Raw genomic sequence first — 10,069 nt, 5'->3', positions numbered from 1 at the left:
ACGATTTAAAAGATATCAAAGTCACATGGGCCCCACAGTTATGTATTTATTATATCCACAACGTTCATCCATATTTTGAGATCATTTCGGAGCATTATCAAAAAAAAAAAAAATCATATCCAAAGATCAACTAGACCACACTACAGAGCCGCGGAAAAATTGATTTTCACCGTTAAAAGTTTTGTAGGGTCCACCATAACATTTATTTTCCATCCAATCTATTCATAAGGTCACAAAGACTTGGATGAAGAGGAAAAACAAACTTCATAATGATCCAAAACTTCTGTAACCCCTAAAAGGGTTTCAATGGTAGACGTTCAATCCTCCATTGCTTTTTATAGTGTGGTCCACTTGATAGCTAGATCTATCTTATTTTTCGTCTCAAGCCTTAATACGAGTTCGCCAAATAGATGGACGGTTTGGATATAACACATACCTCATAATGGGACCCACAAAAAGTGGTGGGGATTACAACAGGTAAAAAAAAAAAAAAAACAGCCAACGAGTTGGACCCAATCGACTTGGTCAGTAGCTACAGATTATAACCATAGCCATAATGCGGCAGTCTAAGCACTTTTTTTTCTTTTTTCTTTTTTTTTTTTACGTGGAGAACTTTATTCTACCTATATTTTTCTCTAATACATATTTATATAAATATGTATATATAAGCTTATAAAAAAAAATTTCTCTCTCTCTTTTTTTTTTTTTTTTTTCATTTCTTTCTTTATTCATTTCACAAGAATATCTTCTAAACCAAAATTAGTTACTTGATGTACCATATATGATTTTGGGGTAGGAGAAGCTACTTTAGCCAACCAACTTAGTTATTTTCCAAGATTTCATCAAGTCGATGGTCGAAAATCTATTTCATTCACTTCGCGATCAATTTCAATCAGTTCGCGGTCAATTTCATTCACTTCGCGGTCAATTTCATTTACTTCACAGTCAATTTCAATCATTTCACGGTCAATTCCCTTCATTTTATGGTCAATTCCATGCATTTCATGGTCAATTCCGGCAATTCCCCTTCACTTCACGGTGAATTCCATGCATTTCGCAATCAATTCCCTTCACTTCACAGTCAATTCCATGCATTTTAAGGTCAATTCCGGCGATTCCCCTTCACTTCACGGTCAATTCAATTCACTTCACAGTCAATTCAATTCATTTCACGGTTAATTCCCTTCATTTCACGGTCAATTCTGACGATTCCCCTTCACTTCATGGTCAATTCCATGCATTTCACAGTCAATTCCCTTTACATCACGGTCAATTCCCTTCACTTCACGGTCAATTCCATGCATTTCACGGTCAATTTCGGCAATTCCCCTTCACTTCACGGTCAATTCAATTCATTTCATAGTCAATTCCCTTCACTTCACGGTCAATTCCATGCATTTCACGGTCAATTCTGGCAATTTTCCTTCACTTCACGGTCAATTCAATTCATTTCACGGTCAATTCCCTTCACTTCACGGTGATTTCTATGCATTTCGCGGCCAATTCACTTCACTTCACAGTCAATTTCATGCATTTCACGGTCAATTCTGGTGATTCCCCTTCACTTCACGGTCAATTCAATTCATTTCACGGTCAATTCCTTTCACATAATGGTCATTTCCGTGCATTTCATGGTCAATTCACTTCACTTCATGGTCAATTCCATGCATTTCACGGTCAATTCCGGCAATTCCCCTTCACTTCACGGTCAATTCAATTCATTTCACGGTCAATTCCCTTCACTTCACGGTCATTTCCGTGCATTTCACGGCCAATTCGCTTCACTTCACAGTTAATTCCATGCATTTCACGGTCAATTCCGGCAATTCCCCTTCACTTCATGGTCAATTCCCTTTACTTCACGGTCAATTCAATGCATTTCACCGTCAATTTCCTTCACTTCACAGTCAATTCCCTTCATTTCAAGGTCAATTCCATGCATTTCATGGTCAATTTCGGCGATTCCCCTTCACTTCACGGTCATTTCCATGCATTTCGTGGTCAATTCCCTTCACTTCACGATCAATTCCATGCATTTCACGGTCAATTCCCTTCACTTTATGGTCATTTCCATTCATTTCATGGTCAATTCTGGCGATTCCCCTTCACTTCACGGTCAATTCCATGCATTTCACGGTCAATTCTCTTCACTTCACGGTCATTTTCATTCATTTCATGGTCAATTCTGGTGATTCCCCTTCACTTCATGGTCAATTCCATGCATTTCACGGTCAATTCCCTTCACTTCACGGACATTTCCAATTCATTTCACAATCAATTCCGATGATTTCCCTTCACTTCACGGTCAATTCCATGCATTTCACGGTCAATTCCCTTCACTTCATGGTCATTTCTGTTCTGTTTACGGTCAATTCCCTTCACTTCACGGTCAATTCCATGCATTTCACTGTCAATTCCCTTCACTTCGTGGTCATTTCCATTCATTTTACGGCCAATTCCCTTCACTTCACGGTCAGTTCCATGCATTTCACAGTTAATCCTGGCAATTCCCCTTCACTTCACAGTCAATCCCCTTCATTTCACGGTCATCATAACATTTATTTTCCTTCCAATCTATTCATAAGGTCACAAAGACCTAGATGAAGAGGAAAAATAAATTTCATAATGATCCAAAACTTCTGTGACCCCTAAAAGGGTTTCAATGATAGATGTTCAATCCTCCACTGCGTTTTACAGTGTGATCCACTTGATAGCTAGATCTATCTTATTTTTTGTCTCAAGCCTTAACACGAGTTCACCAAATAGATGGACGATTTGGATATAACACATACCTCATAATGAGACTCACAAAAAGCGGTGGGGATTACAACAGGAAAAAAAAAAAAGCCAGCGAGTCAGGGGCCAACGCGTCAGTGGCTACAGATTATAACCGTAGCTATAACCATAGCAATTACGGTTATAGCTATGGTTATAATCCGTAGCCACTGACCTGGTTGACCGGGTCCCAACTCGGTCGACCCTGAGTCGCTAGATGTTTTTTTTTTCCCTGTTGTAATCCCCACCACTTTTTGTGGGTCCCATTATGAGGTATGTGTTATATCCAAACCGCCCATCTATTTGGCGAACTTGTATTAAGGCTTAAGACGAAAAATAAGATAGATTTAACTATCAAGTGGACCACACTATAAAAGGCAGTGGAGGATTGAACGTCTACCATTGAAACCCTTTTAGGGGTCACAGAAGTTTTGGATCATTATGAAATTTGTTTTTCCTCTTCATCCAGGTCTTTGTGACCTTATGAATAAATTGGATGAAAAATAAATGTTATAGTGAGCGTGAAATGAAGGGGATTGACTATGAAATGCATGGAAATGACCGTGAAGTGAAGGGGAATCGTCGGGACTGACCTTGAAATGCATAGAATTGACCGTGAAGGGGAATCGCCGGAATTGACCGTGAAATTAATGGAAATGACCGTGAAATGAAGAGAAATTGTCGTGAAATGGATGGAATTGACCGTGAAGTGAAGGGGAATCATCGGAATTGACCGTGAAATGAATGGAAATGACCATGAAGTGAAGGGAATTGATCATGAAATGATTTGAATTGACTGTGAAGTGAAAGGGAATCGCTAGAATTGACCATGAAATGAAGGGAATTGACCATGAAATGCACGGAATTGACCGTGAAGTGAAGGGAATTGACCGTGAAGTGAAGGGGAATCGTCAGGATTGACCGTGAAATGCATAAAATTGATCGCGAAGTAAATGAAATGAATGAAATTGACCGCGAACTGATTGAAATTGACCGTGAAGTGAATGAAATGGATTTTTGACCATCGACCTAATGGAATCTTGAAAAATAGCCAGGTTGGTTGGCTAAAGTAGCTTCTCCTACCCCAAAATCATATGGTACATTAAGTAACTAATTTTGGTTTAGAAGAAATTCTTGTTAAATGAATAAAGAAAGAAATGATAAAAAGAGAGAATTTTTTTTTATATGCTTATATATACAGATTTATATAAATATGTATTAGAGAAAAATGTAGGTAGAATAAAGTTCTCCATGTTAAAAAAATAAAAAAATAATAAATAATAAAAAAGTGCACAGACTGCTATGGCAGTCCGTATATTTTTTTCAATGGCTACAGTTATAATCCGTAGCCATAGGGACCCCCAGCTTTCAGAAATCACTTTTTTGAAAAAGCAAGGGCATTTTGGTCTAATAAATGTGCATACGTACAGCTAGGGCTTATTCTGGTGATGTAAAAAAAGTGGGCTTAAAAAGGTTAGTGGGCCATAAATGGGTCGTACAGTAGTAAATTTCTCCTCATTTTTTGGGTCAAGTCCTTGCATGAGTTGGAGAAACTAAGTGACAGGGTAGATTTCTCATGGACATCTTGGTGGACCCACGTACGGCTACTGATAGGTTAAGTAGCGAGACTACTACTGAAGTGACGTCACTAAGTTATGTGGGCTCCACTATGATGTATGTTTTGTATCCATGTCGTCCATCCATCAGGAGAGATCATTTTAGGGTAAGATCCAAAGAATGAGTCACATCCAAAGCTCCGGTGGACCCACCACAAAAAACAGTGGGGAGAGTGACACCACCATTAAAAACTTCTAATGGCCATAAAAGTTTTTGATCAAGCTGATATTTGTGTTTTCCCTTATTTAATGTCTTTATTAACTTTTGAATAGGTTTGATTTCAAAAAAACATTATGGTGGGCCTTAAGAAGGTTTCAACAGTGGGCATCAATCTTCCCACTGTTTTCTGTGGTGGGGTTGACTAAAACTTTGGATCAGCCTCATTCTCTGGGTCATGCCTTAAAATAATATTTCCAAATTAATGGACATTGTGGATATAACACGTACAACATAATGGGGTCCACAGAACTTGGTGACATCACTTTAGTAGAGAGTCTTGCTACTCAACCGCATCCTAAGGCACCTCTCTCCAATGGAAGGCTAGGGAACGCGAGGATGGTGGGACATCTGGTATGTGGGTCCCAAACTCCCAGTGTGTGGATGATATGTAATAACCTAACTGTTGCACGTAGATAGATTACTGGTTTTTTAAAACTGTCCGTTTAATTTGTGTATCTTTGGTGAACCTTGTGAGCGACTGAGGTGAGTTCTGGACCACTTTAATATACACAGTGTAGAATGTTGGAATATTTGGTTGAATTAAATAGACTATTAAAATTGAGAACTAAAAAAGAAAATAAGATTTGAGAAAGAGGACTTATTGAATTGAGTCGAGGCGTGACTGAGTCACTCGGCTTGAAATCAAATTTGCTCCCCTTGGACAATGTCCCAAGTGCAACAGGTTTCCAGAGCAATCGACCTCCAGGATACAACGACTATGACCCAGTCCTACCGGTGCACTCACTATACACGGGCTCAAACCACTTGCAGTTTAACTCGAAAGTGCTAAGTTGACTTAGCGACGAACTCAGCAATCAAAATGCTTAAAATAGAATATCAATGAGAAGGATTTTTGTATTTGCAAACATAAATCGGAAGTCTTTATATAGACTTTGAAGTGGTGCATAAGTACCCTTTACAAAGGGTTAGGTCCATTAGGTTTAAACCCAACAGGTGCGACCAACCAGAATGGATACATCTTTCTAGTTTAAAACAAAAAGGTGCAAGTGTGAGTACACTCTCGCAAATAAACTCCCGTGAGTACACACACACACATACACCCACGCGAGTATACTCACACGCACTCACACCCACACCCCGCCCATGCCCAGCCTAGCCCAGCCCAGCCTGTCCTGTCCCGTCCCGTCGCGTCACATTGTGCACGCGCACGCGCATATGCACACGGATACGGACACGGACTCGGACTCGGACTCGGCTCGGTACGGCTCGGCTCGGCTCGGCGCACGTATGCGTGTGTGGTCAATGGCATAGATTAGAGCTATTGATATAGCCCTCCACAGGACCAAAGTCACGTGCCCCCTGAATGAGGCTCAAGCCCAAGGCAAAAAGCCTATCTTATACACAAGAGGATTTACTTTGTCAAATCTGATGTAGGATAAAACCCACATTCCAAAAACACTAAAAACTTTTAAATGTGGAGGGAAATTGAAAATTTGAAAAATTAAATTTTTAATAGTTATTTTGAAATAAAATACAACAATCCCCCACATGTTTCAAAATAAAAACTCTTTCGGGTTAAAACATAATAGTTGTGCAATGGTGCTGGTCTCACCAGAGACTTGAATCGACATTAGAGTAAGCAAGACAGGTTTATAGGAATCAAGTGACACCATAGTCTTGAACCTGAATCCTTTTAATGTAAATCGTAAGTACATGCCACTCACACAACTCTTCCTCCACAGGTGATTCTGCAGTTCGATGCGTTTTGGCCATACACCATTACTTGGATTTCATTAGTGTTCTAGAGAATTCGCTTAGATTCTCATAGGAAGCGGCTTCTACCTCCACACCCATATAGGTGAATTCCATCAAGTGTATGCACCAACTGTATACACCACCAAATATATAGCTATGGATCCATTAAGAGTTTTAAAAACTCATCCTTTTGTGTTGTTGCTCGCACTGTATACCATAGAAGGGGCTCATATAACTCAGTGCAATCATCTACCTCATGTCTTATTGTTTACCCATTGAACCTATCTCATGGGATCTCCACTTGTATAGGTTGGGTTGCCGACACTGGCAGCTCATATATTAGGCTCAGCCCTATTCCCTTCGATGTATTATCGACCAACCTTTTAAATAGTCATTTGATTAGAGGATCTACCAAATTCTTTTCTGATATCACAAAGTCAATAAATATGACTTCACACTACAAGAAAAATGACCATTACCGGCGGTCAAAACCGCCCCTAAATGTCCAAAAAACCGCCGGTATATTAATTACCAGCGGTTGGGCACGTGCCACTGTAAGGGGGCGTCGCTCTACCTTTTAGCGGCGGTCGTCCCCTTTTACCGGCGCTTACTGTGATTGCCGCTAAAAATTGTACGAACGCCGGTTAAAAGCGATAGAAACACCGCGAGAAGTGATAAAAGTGCATGTAAATTTCGTTAGAAACGCCGGTGTAAACTACTACAAACGCCGCTAATGGAGGCAACAAGTGCTACTCATTGATTCGAGAAACGCCGCTAAAAGTGCCGATAATAGAAATTCCTACTAATTCTTTACTTATCCTTTCACACAAATTCCTGTTGATTCTGACTAATCCCTTCCTATAATTGCAATCCTACAATCAAATCTCCATCAATCTAACTATCAAATTTCTATCTGCATAACTATCAAAAACCTATGATTGAATAACAAGAATTTGAATCACCCAATAATCTAACATTCATCAAGACAACAGGTAGCACAATATTAACAAAACAATTAATGGTCTATTTAAAGTTTTCAAAACAAACTATGTCTTCCTTTCCTAGCCTTTCACATGAATTGTTTCTGTAAGGTCCCCTTCTGGACTGATCATATGTCTTCCTTTCCTAGCCACATCTTCTGGCAAATGTCTACAACACCAACCTCACTGGCCATGGTCACGTGTCCACTATGTGTGATGTAGGCCCTTTTCTTGCAATGAGCCTAAATTCCTCCCTGGGAAGTTTTCCTGCAATGGGCTTAGAAGCATAGCTGATTTAGTAAGTGGCACAGCATTGAGATTATACTGCTTGGAGCTGTAGAGTGCTGATCATGTGCTCTTCACATGTAGACAAGAATAGATAGTTAAGAAAACTTGATTCATAGCACATTTGATGTATACATGTGTTCCACCAGATAGCAGGTCCGTTTTACAAATTCTAGGTTGGAATGGAAAACAAGTTATTTTAGACTACTAAAGCTAAAATGGACAATCCTGCAAGTGAACCTGTTAGAATTCCTGCTCAATCTTCGTGTCCTATATAATAAAATACATAAATGCGGAGAGCCTCCCAATCAACTCTTCAACTCTCCAGGAAAAATGGTCTTTGTGAAAGCTCAGGAGCATTGGACTATTAGATCTCCTTCAGCCTTCTGTGTCTAGTGCACCTCACAACTTTCTGTAACCAGCTGTGGTCCTTCATTATGGTGTAAAGAACACACAAAATAGTCATTTAAATACATCCAGACAAATCACAGTAGCACTTCTCTAACATTCAAAATTTTTAAAACCGAATTGGAAAAAAGAGAATCAAAGTAAACTAAATCAGATTTGAAAGTTGGTCAAATCATAAATAGGCGGATTATGGACGGAGACATTGTTTTCATTAATAGGCCACCTAGTACTCATAAACATTCATTACAAGCATTTTCTGTCTATGTGCATGACGACCATACTGTTAAGATCAATCCTCTTATTTGTGCTCCCCTAGGTGCAGATTTTGATGGGGTTTGTGTTCATATATTGTATCCAGTCTCTAGAAGCAAAGGTAGAAGTTTTGGAGCTGTTTAGTGTTGAAAAGCAAATCCGTAGTTCTCATAGTGGTAGTCTGAATTTACAACTAGTGCATGATTCTTTATTGTCACTTAAACTCATGTTTAGGACTTTTTTTCTTGAACAAAGCGACTACACAACAGTTGGCTATGTGTGTTTCACTAGTTTACTGGAACCTGCTTTGCTTAAGGCTCATCGTACGGGTCCTCTGTGGACTGTTTTACAAATGGTACAAAGTGCTTTACCTGCATTTTTTGACTACTTTGGGGAGAGGCATTTGATCAGTAAAAGTGAAATGGTGAGGATTGATTTCAATAGAGATTTACTGCAGTCATCATTCACAGAGACTGTTACTTCTGTTCTTGACAAGAAGGGAACAGAAGAGGCTGTTAAGTTCTTTAATATGTTGCAGCCATTGCTGAAGGAGATTCTCTTTTTAGAAGGATATAGTGTTGGCTTGAATGATTTTCACATTCCCAAGGCTGTTACTGAAGATATAAAGAAGAAGATTCAGGACATATCACCTTTGCTGCTTCACTTGAGATCAAATTACAATGAACTTGTAGAGTTGCTAGTGGAAAGCTACCTGAAAACTGTAAAACTGCCTATCGTGACTCGTATTCTAAAGTTATCTACTTTGGGTAATTTGATAGATTCTAAAAATGATTCAACTATCAGTAAGGTTGTTCAACAACTTGGCTTTTTGGGGCTTCAACTTTATGACCGAGGGAAGTTTTATTCAAGGCGTTTGGTTGAGGATATGAGTTTCCACTTCCAAAATAAGTATTCTGTTAATGGTGTTGACTCTCCTTCTAAGGCATTTGGGTTAGTTAAGAGCTCATTTTTTCAAGGTCTGACCCCTTATGAAGAGTTGGTCCATTCCATATCATCCAGGGAAGTGTTGATCCGTTCTTCCAGAGGACTTACTGAACCAGGAACTTTGTTTAAAAATCTAATGGCCACACTTAGAGATGTCGTTATCTGTTATGATGGGACAGTGAGAAACCTCTGCAGCAATTCTATAATTCAATTTGAGTATGGACAGGTGGACAAAAATAGTCCTGGCAGGTCTCTTGCTGGTGAACCGGTTGGTGTATTAGCTGCTACTGCAGCATTAAATCCTGCATATAAAGTAGTTCTTGATTCTTCTCAGAGCAATAACTCTTCATGGGAATCGATGAAGGAAATACTTTTGTGCAAAGTTAACTTCAAGAATGATATTATTGATCGGAGGGTTATTCTATATTTGAATGAGTGCTTCTATGGGAAAATGCATGGCAAGGAGAATGCAGCATATTTAGTTCAGAATCGTTTGAAAAAAGTCACTTTAAAGGATGTTGCTTTTGACTTCTCCATTGAATACCAAAGGCATCGAAAAATACCTGAAAGTTCAGAAGCGAATACAGGCCTTGTTGGCCACATTCACCTTGATAAGATGCGCTTGAAAGTACTCGAGCAGAGCATGGATGAGATCCTGCACTCTTGTTAAGAGGTTATAAATTGCTTTGGGAGAAAGAAGCATGCTCTTTCATCTTTTTTTAAGAAGATTTATTTGTCTTCCTGCGAATGTTGCACACTTCAGCAATAATGTGATGAGAAGTGGTCTCAGCTGTCATGCCTGCAGTTCTTTTACAAACAGCAGGAACATTCATATCAAACAGCACTGAGTAGATTGTCTCTTTCAGTTGTCT

The 10,069-nt window shown here is 39.3% G+C and overlaps 1 pseudogene; it reads left to right on the top strand.

The window, feature by feature from the left end:
* The first annotated feature begins 7,810 nt into the window (after nt 1–7,810).
* On the top strand, nt 7,811–9,867 carry LOC131225493 (DNA-directed RNA polymerase V subunit 1-like; annotated as a pseudogene).
* The last annotated feature ends 202 nt before the right edge of the window (nt 9,868–10,069 follow it).

This window comes from Magnolia sinica, chromosome 2 (genome assembly GCF_029962835.1).
Source record: "Magnolia sinica isolate HGM2019 chromosome 2, MsV1, whole genome shotgun sequence".
In the NCBI taxonomy this organism is placed as follows: domain Eukaryota; kingdom Viridiplantae; phylum Streptophyta; class Magnoliopsida; order Magnoliales; family Magnoliaceae; genus Magnolia; species Magnolia sinica.
This window is presented reverse-complemented; position numbering and strand designations above follow the sequence as displayed.